This window comes from Lutjanus erythropterus, chromosome 2 (assembly GCF_056507025.1).
Source record: "Lutjanus erythropterus isolate fLutEry1 chromosome 2, fLutEry1.hap2, whole genome shotgun sequence".
NCBI lineage: Eukaryota > Metazoa > Chordata > Actinopteri > Lutjaniformes > Lutjanidae > Lutjanus > Lutjanus erythropterus.
This window is the reverse complement of record NC_139318.1, coordinates 42,142,925-42,158,606: the sequence shown is the minus strand read 5'-3', so window position 1 is coordinate 42,158,606 and position 15,682 is coordinate 42,142,925.

Below are 15,682 nucleotides of genomic sequence, written 5' to 3'. Positions count from 1 at the left end.
ATGAAAAAGGGACAGTGGTTTTTACACATTTTTGCATGCGACTATACAGCAATGATGACACCCTATAAAAATTTCAGTACCCCCTGGATTTTGTCCATGCAAAAGTGCTCAATAAGGCTTGGACTTGGTCTGTCAAATGCTTTCTTCTGAAACTGTGACCGTCTTGATGTTTTAAAGCGCAATGACCAACAAATTACTTCAAAGATTCTTGGGGAAAAGTTCCTGCAGTGGAAACACGGCTTTAGTGATCTTAATGTAACAAATTTATTGAGATCACAAAAAGATTTTTCTCATTGTAGCTTTTAAGAACAAGTCTGGTGACATTTTATACTTCTCTTATTGTCAACAAATCCCATGAAAAAAAACAAAAATTAATAAATTCAAAAACAAGTTTTGTCTGTTGTTCCAAACCTGATAAATCATATTCCTCTGTGCAACAGAGCTCCGTCCAAAAACTGTTAAAAGCACACCAGCGAGTCACATTTCTGCACTGGGTGACACTTTCCTTCAGTAAACACACTGTCTTTCTAAGTATTTTTGTTTGACTCGACCCCACACACACCATCCTGCTGCCACAGTTACTCACTGGAGCACCAAATGTGTATTAATCCCAATCCAATTAGTCCCAAATAAATGCACTATTACCTCCTGTTTGAGTAACATTTGCTAAAAACTACAGACGGCTGTTAAAGAGAATAATCCCGGGTGTCGTCAGTAGAGACCAGCTGAGAGTCACAGACACGACAGTGACACGTTGTTGGTTTTGGTCTTTCATGGGATTTTTGGACAATAAGAAAAATACAAAAAAATAGGGTTGCAAGATAATGGATTATTTGAAATAATTTCAGTTTCCGATAAATGCACATATTTTTTTTTCTCCTAATTACAGAGAACATCAAGTCTCTCCTGTAATAGAATTAACAACATCATGGCTGTTCTTTTAAACTTGATGGCTCACTCAGCACAATAAGAAAACTACTGCTGATGGGTTTTCACCTCTTTGCTCTTCACAAACTTATTGTAATGATCAGGATGAATGCTCTTGTGATCAGCAGTAAATTTTGCAGTGTTGAAGGAACGCAGTTTGGCTCCTCATCACGTCACCGAGGCTGAGCATTCTTTGCAAAGTAGCTCAGCTTTCTGTTTCAGACAAAAAACTTCCAAGCTGCAGACATTCTCACGTTGACTGCACATAAGCACAGCGTCATCTTTTGGCCTGTCATGTTGGCAGAAATGTTCATTTCCGGGCGATGACAATATTCCATTTTAAAGCCTTTTTTTGGCTAATGCCATGCTGATATTATCATGCAGCCCTACAGAATATCACCTCTCTTGTCATTCAAGCTTTCTCCACAGTCGCTCTTTATGTTTCATTAAATACAATTCCAAACCTTCAGATAAAGACTCATGTCCAAAACCAAACAGAACCTGAAAGACATATTAGAATGCCAGTTCACTGAACAAGTATTTTGACAATTTTTGATATTTTTCTGTTGTGAATTTTGGGTGACATGTTCCCTTAAAGACCTCTTGTACAAACATACTTGAAACAAACTGATTTAACAACAATAAAGAGGCAGATTTCTGTCCTCACTCGACTTAACGCCACTATGTATAGGACTTAATAATAAAAATTAGACAATCTATAAGAAGGCTGGTGCCGCCTGCGTTCCTCTCAGCTGTGTTGGATCTGTGCAGGTTAGTCTATCCTGATAATCAGGCAGAATTTTGTTCACTTCGTTATCAAGCTCGTCAGTGCAAACTTACGCTTGTCCTACACATAGTGGCTTGAAAGACAAAGGATTTTAAGACTGAATAAAAGGACTTGACATAATCAGAAGTGGAAAATCACGGCGTGGAAGGCCTTCAGTGCGAATGGAGCCAGATATTTAAGAAGCCAAATTCCTTCAGTGTTTAAGTGGCAGTTGAGGCAAAACCGACGAGCCGCCACAGCCAAAACTTGCCTCATGTGTGGCTCAGTTTCTTTTGTCCCTGAGCTTTTACTTCAGCTCGGGTTGGACCTTGACCAGAAAAAGGAAAGAAAAAAAAAGTCACTGTAGCTTCCTGTGATTTTAGTAACACAGTTTTCAGACTGTGCTCTGCTTTTCTTTCTCCCCTCTCCTCTGCATCCATCCTCAGTTTTCACCTTTCAGGCGCTGGTTAAAGAGGAAGTTTCCTCCCTAAACTGACAAAATGACCCTTTGACTTTATCCCTCAACAGTGATTTGGAAATTAACTCTTCATGATTTTACCTCTTTTTGTTTATGTATTCAGGAGTGTAAATACTGTACAGACACATCCACCACTGCCTCAGAGAACAGAGGGAAATGACTAAACACTATGAATCCCACCAGATTTCGTGTTGCACTGCACTGTGTCAGTGTTAAAAACACATTCAGATTAAATAGATGAGATTTGTTTTAATATAGGGAAAAGGGCTGCTTCTGTTCTGCTTGTTTCTTTCTTTACATCTGTGGGAAAATTATAGATGCGGGATGTGGGATATCTGCCCTTTTAGACTGCTGTTAAACAACATGCTTATGTTTTTTTTTTTCTTTGAGTTGAGGGAGTTGTGAGTGTCGGAGGAGCATAACACAGCCAGCTGCTTCAGATGATCCTCCTCCTGTGGCCCTGCGAGCCTTTTTAAAAGTGTTATTCTAATCCAGAAGCTGTCATTTAATGACAGGGGCCGACGGGGAGGCAGCAGGAAGCTCCCGACCACAAGAAGACAGCGCGTAAAATGTCGGGTTGATTCGGACTTTGCTCCTGACTCACGTGTTGAGTCAACATATGAGATCCAGATGTGTCTGTCGGTTTGATCTTCGCCCCTCTGTGTTTATTTTTAGCCAATTTCAAATTGTCCCGAGTGTCAGACAGACAGAAACAGATTCTGTGGGGTGAGATTGTTGGTGAAAAGGAATTTTTCTGAAACCACACTGATGTTAGGGAAAATTCATATCATGCCCGACCATTTATACCATCGGAGCTCCAGCCGTCACTTACCTTTATTATTTTTCAGGCGTTACTGATGTGTCCAAGGATTGGAAATCCAAAAATTCCAGAGTCTGTTCCTTAAGAAGTCTCACTGGACTTCAACTCTCAGATGCTGAGTTTTACTGTTCAGAGCTTCCAGATCCTAAAGGAGCAGCCTTCACCTGTAACCACAATAGCACTGGAGACAGGTGAAAATTAGGCAAATTAGTCTAATGTAAGTGATTTTTATGTGTCATTTTTGCACACAACGATGAGACCATATGACGTGACGGACAGGCATCATTATTTTTGCGTCAAAGCGCAGTGAACAAAAACTGTTGAGATGCTGTGAGAACTCGACCAGTCAGAAATGCTCCGTGCTACAAGTCTCATCCCCAGAGTTCTACTTTTGGAAAGTACTACCCCTGAGCAGGGACGTTTTGAGTGTAAAATAAGGTCCCCAGAACATAATTCAGATCCCGTTCGAGTTCCTCCAAAGGTTCCTGTTCCCTGGGAAATATGGCTAATGTCACTTTAATGACACAGGTCCTTTGTTGTTTATCATTCTACTGGGGAACAGAGTTATTGTTATGATGAATAAAATGTTATTTTTAATCAGTTAATCCTTTGGTCCATGCAATGTCAGATAATACTGGAAAAAAAACCCTCAAAAAGTCCTACAGCCTAAGGCGACACCTTAGTATGTCTTGATTTGTCCGACCAGCTGTCCAACAGCAATCGCAAGTGTCTGTGCTCTCTTAAATAACAGGTTTCTGGTGTTGTTTTTCACATCAGTTTGACTGGAAACAGGTGAAGAAGTTGTCCCTGAAATAATCAGCGCTTGTTCTTCCTGAATAGATGGACAGTCACCATCATGTGTCTTTGACTTTTGAACTTTAAAGCCTGTTTTATTTCAATTTGAAGCACCGTGTCCAAACTTTGATGGGTCAGTTGTAATGTCAGTCAAAATATAATTTCTGGTCAGAGTTGTAATTTCTTGAGCACGTTAAAGAACCTTGTGGATTATTCCCCTTCACAGGATGTTTTGCTGCATCTTTTCTTTTTCCCCAACAACATAGTTTCTAATGCTGCAAATCTCAGATGTTTTAGTATTCTTGAATGCCACACCAGGCCGTTATTCTGTATAATCCCTGCTTTACCACATCACATAATCAATGAAACAGTCAAAATCAATGTATGATGATTATCAGAGTTGAAAGTGTTAAAATGATGGGCTTGTTTGAAAGTTGTATTTAAAAAGAAACAGTCTAAAAACATGCAACACTACCAGTTCTTCTGTTTCCATCTGTCTGTAACAAACTAGAATAATGAGACATATCACTTCCTGCCTGTTGGAGGGTTTTGTCCCAGTAATGATGTACATTTATTCAAATGTGTCCCAGGTTGTTGCTTTAAGTACAAAACCTCAAGACACTTTAGACGATTAGCCTTTTTTTTTTTTTTTACTTTTTATGGTTTTGAACACTAAAGTTCTGTTCGACTTTCCTCTAGATTCACTCAGTTGACAGACAAATACAGTATGTAACAGCAGGTAATGTCAGACGTCATGATGAGGTTCATCCAGGATGTGAAGGCATGTTTGAAGCTCATGTGACTGCTGCAGGAAACGTGAAGTATTCAGAGTATAACGGCTGTAAGGAGACACTTCGATGATCATAAATATCAAAACTTTATTTCTTCTCTCTCTGTGTTTAAATAACTTCTGAAATCTGGACGATGCGGTTTGATGATGAAAGTTTCTGATGAATGAGTCGATGATGGTTTGGTTGTTGCACCTTTTAACATCTAAATCAGGGGCAGGGGTTACGTGTGTCTATGTGTGTAAGTATGTGTGTTCGGGTGTGTGTGTGTGTGTGTGTGTGTGTGTGGATGACTGAGAGAAATGTATTTATATTTTGATTGTCCTCAAACAGTTTTTAAAATGAAAGAAAATAAATGTTAAATACACCAGCTTCACGTGTCTCCATCCTCGTTCTTTCGGTTTTAATATTTAAAGGGCAACGTCAGTGTTTTTCAACCTGGACTCTTTTCCATTTCCAGTTTTTTAAAATCCGTTTTAAAGCAAATTAACCGCAATGTCAGCCGCCATCGGGCTGCAATGTAACCCTTATTTGCTATTGCATCAAAGTGTCCATTGTAAGTGCTCTTTTTTGCCACTGACAGGTTCAGATTGTTATTCCAAGAGTCTGGCAACATTATGAAAGGATCACTGCAGAGATATAACGGCTGTTTCTGGTTAAACAAAAAGAAAATTACTCAACAAAAAGTTCTGTCGCTCTTGTCAAAGCCTCCAAACTCTTTATACAGAAACAGTAATCTTATCGTTGTAAAATGCTTCATTCAAACTCAACAGAAACCAAATAAAACTCACCAACACCACTTTTGTTCGACCTTCCACTGTTTTAACAAACACCAACTCTGGTTTGGTCGAAATAAACTCTTAATTCACCGCGTTAGATGCAAAAATATCTGGAGAGGTGTGCGGAAGAAATCGACCATCGGAGAAGCAGCAGGTAGAAACCCTTGAAAATGTGATCTTGCATCTTACTTTTATCGCCTTACATTAAACCAGATTTACAGGATGATAGTCGAAGACCTTCTTAGTTATTTCAATTACTTTTTACAAACTAAATCTGTATATTGTGCAAACTGCGTGATGAGGTTGGTTGTGTTTCCACTGTGAGCAGCAGTCTAACATCCGTCTGTTCAGACTCATCAGTCACAGTTTGAATCAAACTCTTGTCACCATCACAGACCACCGTGACTCAGTTATGAGTCGGTTCCAGCTTTTACATGACAAGGAAACTGGATTCACAAAAATGCAGATTGTTAAATTAGTAACTTGTTAGTCTCACATGTCAGGAAGGACAAACCAGAGGAAGAAACACCTTTAGGAAGCACAACTCAGTAATCAGCCATTGTTTTGCTCACAAGTCAAGTCTCAAGCCTCAACAAATCTAATGTCATTTTAAGAACAGAGCCTCAACGTACCATTTTTTTGTGTAACTTCAAATGTTGAATGAAGTTATAAGTTGTTTTGTCTCGTGTCGTCTTTGACCTGCAATGTTTTACATATTGCGGTTCCTGTTTTGGTCACCAACGCATACTTTTTTTTATAAACAGTACTGATGTCATTTGATACAGGAAATTTGAGGGAAATTACTTGACAGATTTTTCAGATAACCAACTTTTCAAGTATTTTCAGATCAAAAGGCACATTGGTGTTGAAATCCAAATGATGAAAATCAAATTTGTGACCTCTGGTAAAGAGTCCACAAGAGTAGAATATGTAAAAGTTAGCCCAACTGTAAATGAACTGATATTAGAGTGTTGATTAGTAAACATTAGCCTCAGACAGCGGACATGTTTCTGCTGCTTCACCTACGTAATCCTTTATTCTGCTGCAGTTTTCTGAGCAGAACAAAAGAAACCTTTCACAACAATGAAAACAGAAATCTGACCCTGCTTTAAGTGGCCTGGAGCAAAATGATGAAGGTGTGTCTCCTGACCTCTGAAAAAACACACACTCTGTACGTCTTTCCAAAATACGATTTGAGAAAATTATTTCTGACTGAAGTCAAAGATACGTTTCCTTTCATTCTTCACAAGTCAAACTAAGAATAAATCAATAAAACACATGAGCAAGAACTTTTCTGCTCAAATTAAAGTTGTGTACATTAAAGCAATAATTAAAACAGCATAAAATTCCTTAAAACTGATTCTTCAGTTATTTGAACTTCTAGTTTCCTCCTTAATGAGCAACAGTTACACCTGTCAACCACTAGATGGCGCCCATGTACTCACGTGTGTTTCAGTTCTTACTATATCTCCTTTTATACACACACACACACACACACACACACACACAGAACAGAGCATCTGAATGAAATTACAACCAGCTTGAGTAACTTCCTGTGGGCGTGTACGTGTGTGTGTGTGTGTGTGTGTGTGTGTGTGTGTGTCAGAGCCACGCAAGGCTGAGCAGTCCAGCGTTGCAGTCCACAGAGAATAGCTTGATACTGGAAATGTAATTATCTGTCTGGGGCGTATAGCGCTCTGTATCTGTGTGTGTCATTAAATCCATTACAGGAACATTTTAGGTTCTCACACGAGCCGAAGGGACTCATCGGTTCTCAAGTTATTGAGTAACGGCAACATGTGGGGTTACCTCCGATGCAGACGGGGTCGTGGAAGATCATCCACTGACACACTGAGATTTGCGTCACATGTTGGACAGAGAATCAAAATCAAGGGTTCCCAAAGTGCGGCCAGCGGTCTGATGGCGGCTCTCAAACCTCACATGAAGTGGATGCACTGCCTGGCCAAAAAAAGTTACACACTCTAATATTTTGCTGCACCGCCTTTAACTTTATTACAGCATGCATTCGCCATGGTATCATTTCAATAAATTTATGTAATGTCACAACATTTATTTCTGTCCAGAGCTGCATTAGTTTTTCACAAAGATCTTGTATTGATGATGGGAGAGTCGCACCGCTGCGTAAAGTTTTCTCCAGCACCTCCCAAAGATTCTCAGTGGGTTTAAGGTCTGGACTCTGTGGTGGACAATCCATGTGTGAAAATGATGTCTCATGCTCCCTGAACCACTCATTCACTGTTTGAGCCCCATGAATCCTGACATTGTCATCTTGGAATATGTCTGAGTCATCAGGGAAGAAAAGAATCCATTGATGTAAAAACGTGTTCATTCAGTTTATTCAGGTAGTGAACTGACCTCTGACGTTGCTGAACCTCGACCTGAGCAACTGAAGCAACCCCAGATCAAAACACTGCCCCCACAGGCTTGTACTGTAGGCACTAGGCATGATGGGAGCATCACTTCATCCACCTCTCTTCTTACTCCTTTTCACAGCCACCATAGATTCACCTGCACGTTTGGAAGGGGCAGGTGAGGCGAGGTGTTTGCAGCCACCTAGATCACCACTAAATCCTCCACACTGGACCACCTCAAGAAAACAGAAAAGAGTCGGACCTACAGGGTTTCTCAGACAAGTGCTCTACTTTGAGGCAAACCTGGTGAGAGAAAAAGGAACCCATTCGCAGTTTATTTGCATTTAAAATGTTTTGAGATGTTTAAAGAGAAAAAAAATAATATTTTAGGATCTAATTTTTGTGGCTGCATCCTTTTTTAGTAGTCTAAAGCAATATTTTCAGTGTTTGATTCTGAAGTAATCCAAAATACTCAGATTAGATGACAGTTTTTGTCATCCAGAGGATTATGTCACTAATTACAAAGATTGTCACATAACTTGTGCTCAAATAAAGCAGATATAAAGACGTAGAATATTTCTCTCTGAAATGTGGTGAATTAAAAGTACAAAGTCGTATAAAATGGAAATATTTAAGCACCTTCAAGCTGTCCTTACGAACAGTACTTAGTTACTCTCCACCACTGCTTTCACCCCCTCCAGGCAGTCCCACAATCAATTTTCCAGTGAGTAACATCCGCAAAATCCTGTGAACTGATTTCACTGAAATGTGACGGAACTTTGAGCCACAAGCCAAGAAACAAATCATGAGTTTTGGTGCAGATCCAGAACTTTTTTTTTTTCATATGGTGGAAGATGACAGTTTTCCTGTTTTCTCATGAACTTTGTTGTAGAGTTTATTCTAAAGTAAACTTACAATTTACAAAAATGTACTTCAGTATAAGTTAAAGTTCTGCTTTCATCATTTGACTTCAGGATCCAGTGTGTATAGAACTGTTGTGTTTTGTTCTTAGAAGGAGCTGTTTATCTACAGTGGGAGTGGTAAAAGTACTCAGAGGTCAGTGTCACAGAGTATTATCAGTTTAATGGTTATTGGATCAATATCATTGATGAATCAAATGCTTGTTTGGCCTGTGTTAATTTTATTATATATTTAAATCCACTGCTGATGATATGCTTTGTATGTAAAATATTGATCAAAGTAACTGGCAGGGGTGGGTAGTAATCAATTACATGTAATCAGGCATACATAGTCAGACAAAAAGAAAAAAAAGACATTATAATCGGCCCAGATTACATGTGAAGGTGTAAATAGATTAGTAGTTATATTGACAAGGAATACTAGATTACATTTTTGATCCTTTCATGATAACCAACAATGTTCAGTGTTTCACTTCATGAAAAGTGAGTCTGACATACAGTTTAGTTAATTTGATTTATGAAAGGACAGCATGCAATGACATCGATCATTTGCAAGAAATGAAAACATGGTCGAACCAGATTTAGCGAAACGCTAATTTCCATCTGTAGTCCTGCACATAACAAGTAGACGCAATAAAAAAACATAAGAATAAAAAAAATCAAGGTGTAATGCAGACTACAGTAAGTCCAGGTGCCTGGCAGAATAAAAGTGGTAGGTACACACTCCACAGTAAAAAAATGTAATAGAAAAACACAATAGCTACCTTATAAAGTAAACAAATTACCGGTGCTGCTGCCTTACATAAGACACACACTGCACGATCAAAATACAATTACTATATTTTTCAGTGACCAAGTTACCAGTTTGTGTCTGCATCCATTTTTAGTGGAGTTCATTTTGAATTAATCCAAAAGCATTCAGATTAGATTCTCTTACTTTGTAATCCAATGAATTGCGCTACTAATTACAAAGATTGTTGTGTAATTTGTACTCAGTAACTGACTAGATTTCACAGTTATCTGACCCAACACTGTCACCACTGACTACAACTGTCAAATAAATTAAGATGTAGATGCAAAGTAAATGTAGAATATGTTCCTCAGAAATGTAACAAAGTGAAAGGTATAAAAGTGCTTTAAAACTGAAATATTCAAGTGAAGTACTTCAAAACTGTGCAGTAGTTGAGTAAATGTACTTTGTTTCTTCTCACCACAGTCCCACTAATAAATTTTCCAGTGAGTAATTTTCTCAAAAACCCCTGAACAGATTTCAGTGAAATTTGATGAAACATTGAGCCACGAGCCAAGAACAAAAAATAATTTAATCATGAGTTTTGGTGCAGATCCAGAGATTTCAGGAACTATTGTATTATGTTCCACACATTCACATCTAATGATCGTTTGTCACCATTCTGAAGCATGAATGTTTTTGATTAAAAAGTCTGTTTGGAAAGAATTTATAGCATTGACAGAAGTATACGTCTGACAGTGTTTTCCACTTCTAAATATACATGAACGTGTTTTATAATGTTGGAGCTCCACCATGTTCCAGACAATAAAATACATCAGAATCTTATTTTTACTTTCAGATTATTTTTAGGGTTTATGGTTCAGCTTTAATTTTACATTTATGGTTCATTTGTGCTGTTAGAATGACTGTTTCTTCATGTTTTATTTCAAGGAAAAAGATGATAACTTTATTGTCCGTTTGCACGTACAAAAAGTCACCCCACACATGTGCATTTCTTCAGGGGGGCGAGAGGTCGGGGTCAGGCAGAGTGCTGCTGTGGAGGTTCAGTGCCTTGCTTAAGAGCACTCGCAGCCGGTGGCACTGTGGTTAGAAAACCAACCGGTGATTATACGCATCTTAGGTTATAATTTTAGGATTCAAAAAGTGTGGAGTTAATGAGTTTTTGTGTGAGGATTTAAAGAAGTCTGGAGTTAGAGTTAGACTTGAGGTCTCACGTCTGTGTTTATTTCTAGGGTTTCTGGTTTGAAACGTGTTGGGTCTAGAGTTAGGGTTAAGATTTAATTTGAAGTTTAGGCTTCTGGTTTATTTAGAGAGTCCAGGATTTATGGCCAAAGTCAAGACTTTAACTTGAGGTTTGAGATTTGCTCTGCATTCAGTTTAAAAGTAAAATGTCTGAAGGTGAAAAAAATCTTTACGCGTTTCAGTGATTCAGTCCAAAAACATTCCCGATGACAAACGGCTATCCTAACTCACACCTTTGTTGTGATTTTTTGTGACTACATTATGATGTTACGTCTTTGTTTCAGATTTAACTCACTACTTCATTTTGAGCCTAAAACAGTCTTGATAGATGTCATGACTGACATGAAGGCAAATAATGTAAGACCTTGATTCTCAAACTGTGGTGCAAGTGACACTGGTGGTACTTGAAGGTGTCCTAAAAACTTAAAAATGAATGAAAATCTTGAAAAATGACATTTTGAACATAAAACCTGGAATGGATGAGGCTGAACCTGGGACTTTCTTTCTTTCTTGAGTAGAGAGGTGCAGGTGACTAATGAGACACAGGTGATTTGAGTTTGCACAAGGCGCAGGTGATAAGAGTGGTGTGGTCCTGTTCCTGAATCTAGTTACAAAACTTCATTTTATCCCACAAAAATGAGGGGATGAGGGTGGCAACAACTGCTTCTCATCAAATTCTCTGGAAGAGAGCAAATTATTTCCCAAATGTATTTTATAAGAAGGTTGGGAACCACACAAATAAATGAGGTCACATGGTTGTGACAGATGAAAAGAGGGTCTCGTTTTAATTTTCCATACTGGTGTTGATAAAGTCCCCAGATTTCAGTATCAAGTACCGACATGATTGATAAATACTTCCTCAGCATCATATTAAACATGTCTAAATGTCTCAAATGTTCATAATATCTAAACATAAACCACTGCACAAAGTGAAAATAGGCAGTTTAGTTTTCTTACATCAGAAACTCTGGAATCAAAGAAGAAAGAAAAGTTTATTTATGTAACAGAAATGATTAAAACGTGACAGAAATGACAAAATCCAAACAGACATTCAACGTCTGGCTCTTGACAGTTTAACACTGTCAGCCCCTCTTGGTTTCCATATGACGTTTTTCCTCGAAGGATGTTGAATATTCATTATATTCATTCTGACTGTAGTCCAACATGCAGAGGTAGGCTGTCCCGTTGTGTAACTGTGCGTCCACTGAGGACATAACCAGAGTCTTTTCTCGAGAACAGGATCGTAATCTCTGTTGTAAAAAATATTATTTGTTGTGATGTGTTATGCAACTGGTCAAAACAAAGCTGAGGACAAACCAGAACAGACTTCCCCTTTAATCAAACACACACACACATACACAACTTCACACACTGTTCCACCCTGCATTAGACACACACACAGTTGTGTATTGACATGCAATCAACCACACAAACACACCCATATTCTGCTGAGACTGCTGCAAAAAATTCAGAAGAATCTCATCTTCACAACACACACACACACACACACACACACACACACACACACACACACACACACACACACACACACACAGGCACATAAACAAACCAACCATCTGACCCTCTGCCCATCAGTCTGTGGTGTATTTCTGTGTGTGTTAGGGTGTTTTGTGGTTGCATTAATGTGTTGCAGTCAAAATGAAGCCTGGAAATGATTAAAAACCAAACTTCTCTGCCAGTTTTCTGTCTGTGGGATTCAGAAGCAGTCATGAAAAAAAAACGTTGGCTTAATAAAGTGAAGTTAAGTCCGATTATAACCGATCCATGGAGCATTACATTTATACCAGCAGTAGCCGATGTTGTTGATCAGTACCAGATCAAGATCCTTGTGTGTTGTAGTGATTAGTTGCAGGGCCAGAAGCTAGCTGGCAGGTTATCTGTGCGACTCGCTAACAGGCCGGCAAGCTTCCCTGCTAAAACAAAGCACATTTAAAAGCCCACACTCTCAGTTTGTGTTCTCGTGGCTTTTCTAGACCTTCATGGTTTATTTATTCATACACTCCAACGAGGAATCATTCACCTGTAGCTTGAGGTGTCTGTTAAAGCTGAGCTAATTGACTCAAGTGCAAGACACGGAGAGGCAGGAGACTGGGGTGTGGATAAAAAAAACATTTGTTTATTGCAGAACGGATATGAGCCAAGACTGAACTGTTTAAGGGGGAGCCTGGGAGTGTGAGGAACTGGGCTGTTGGCTGGTTGAGCTGAACGAGGGGAAAGCCAGGGCTGAGTAGAGAGTGGAACGAGAGTGGAAAACTGAGCTTGGCAGGTCCAGGGTGTAAACCGGGAAACAGCTGAGGGGGTGTACAAGGCAGAGAAGCACAGCTAATGAGACAAAGGGCTGGAGACAGGGGCCAGAGCAGAGCAGACGGGACTGTTGGGAAAGGAGGAACAGGCAGTGAGTCTAACTAGAAAAGCTGGACCACAGACAGACTTCAGGAGGCACTGCGATCCAGCAAGGCAAATAAGGCAGAGCAGAGTCTTTGGAGAAGTCCTGATTAGTGGATGGGATGCAGCTCTGGCACACCTGTCTCCACTGAGGCAATCACACACACAGACAGGCTCAATCCCAAAACAGACCCAGCAAACTCTTTCTCTGTTTGCATGGACATTAAATGTCGTCCCAAACCAGTCGGGCTGAAGGGTGAGTAGGTTATAAACCCTCTCTGCATCAGTGGAGGTTACTAACCACACTGCTCTCGGGTGCTGCACCTCTGTTGTGTCCAGGATGGAGAAAACGCCACAAAAATTAGTTCCATGCAAGGTCCACTTATTTCCAAGGATCAGAAATAAATGATTTTACCTCAAACAGACATCTGATTAATATTCCTCATGCACAGTTGATGGAATGACATGACGGTTCAACAAAACAGAGGTGTGACCAGTTATTTAATTAACATTTTTCCTTTCACAAGCTCATTATGTCATGGATGTAATGAATTGAATTGAATCTGTTTACACCCTCCCCCCTTTTTTAAATGACCCTCCACATCCACACAGAGTCACTCTCATCACAGAGAGTGACAGTTAGCGTTGCTCTGGTTCCCTCAACAAAAAGCCAAAGGGATTTTTCAGTTGGATTTTAGATTAGTGCTGAAAATAAGTTCTGTGCCAAACAAACATTTATGATACTTTTACTAAGATGATGATGTTAAATGTCGCCAACAACCACTACAGTCTCATTTAGCCACTTGTTAGCAACCACAGTCTTTTTTTAAGACAGAAAGTTTGAAAATTCACAGGTAAGATCAACAGCTCACCTGTATCAATGGCTCCAGTTCCAGAAGTTATTTTCCTAGTCTTTTCATACATTTCTTATTTAAAGACTACAAACTAAAAGTTGAATCATGGCAGTAAAAACATTTGATTTGGAGGGGAAAAAAAGATTGCAAAACAGAAAAAATGTTTTAAGACTGTACATAATTATTTTAAACCACTGCAAATGAAACTGCTTCCTCTTAAATTTGACTTTTGTCATTATTTTAGGCTTAATGACATTATCAGTCCAACTCATTTTAGCTACCTTACTAACCAGCCTGCTGGGGGAACTAAATGTGGTAAGACTGTTACACCTTAGGATTGTGGGTAGTGTAGTAGTGGTGTAGTGTAGTGTAGTACTTCTCCATGACTCGTGAATAAAACATGTTTTTCTTCAAATGAGGTTGATACCATACAGACTTTTGGCTTCTACAGGAACATTTACCATAATTTCACAATCTCACAGCTTGTGGTCAGTCTGTCGGATGGTTACGACATTCTGACTAATAATTTAAATCCTGTATTCAGAATATGAATTTCACTTTCGTAACCTCACATTTGAGCTTTGCAGACTTCACAGACTGATATTATGTGATAGAATAAAATGTGAAAATCACTCAAGCTTGTGTTACCACATGCAAATAACAAAAACCCCACAGACTTTGAGACAAGGGCACTTGAAGTGCTAATATGAACACATTTCCTGGTGGCCTGACTCACTCCTGCAACACCAGATGTGTCTTTTATTACGGAGGTCTGAGGGTAAAATCCTTCTGGCTGCAGCTGAATGTTTTTCTGCTGCAGTTCTGGAAATAGCCACTGGGGAAAACTGACAGCAAGGCTGACTGGCAATAGCTAATTATATGTATTAGCTAATACAAATACATCTTCTGAAATCATGTTAAAATGTGAGGACAGGTGTAGCTGTTGACCTTCATTCTTGGTCCATGTTTGAAACAGCTCGTTAAATGTACCTTTTAAGTTGAAATTATTTGTGTTGTATGGTGGGAACGCTGATATCCCAAAAGGAAAGTGGGTGTATTCTGTCCTGTTCTCAGTTTCATTGCCAAGCACTAACTCCCATTCCAAGTTTTCATTTCCTATTATTGCAGTGACCTCCCATCAGGCACTAATGAAAAACCAGTTGATAGACCCCAGATTTTAGACAAAGTTGTGCAACAGACATTGCAGAAACAGACAGCGGATATTTGTTAAAAAGGCAAGCTTTTCAGAGTTTCTAATGTCCTCTAAATGTTCTCTTTACATCAACAACTGAGTTATGACATTTGCTTCCCTTTGGGGAAGAATTATTCACATTTGCTTTGATGTTTTGGGACTGTTTGGAAAGATTTGAGTGAATTCCTATCCTTAAAACCTCCAGCAGGCTGACGTACTTACTGTCACTGTGTAAACAAACGAGATAAGATACAACGTTACTGTGAAACAACTCCCACTCCTGATCTCTCTGTCCCTCAGATTTTCCAGTCTGTCCTCGGTGCTTCCCCCGCATCATTTGTCTTCATTAACCGGCTCTCGGAGAGGTCTGTCTGTGATCTGGAATTAACAAGTTATTGGTTGTAACAATCATACAGCAGACAAATTCCCCGGAAGACTTTCTGTTGTGGTCTCACTATCTTCACTTACTCACCTCAGTTTACAGTGACAGGAATGCAACCAAATCAAACCAGGCTTAAAGGATTATTCCACTTAAAGGGCAGGTCCTTTAATTTTTGTTGCAGTTTTTACATCATTCTGTAGCTTCCCACCA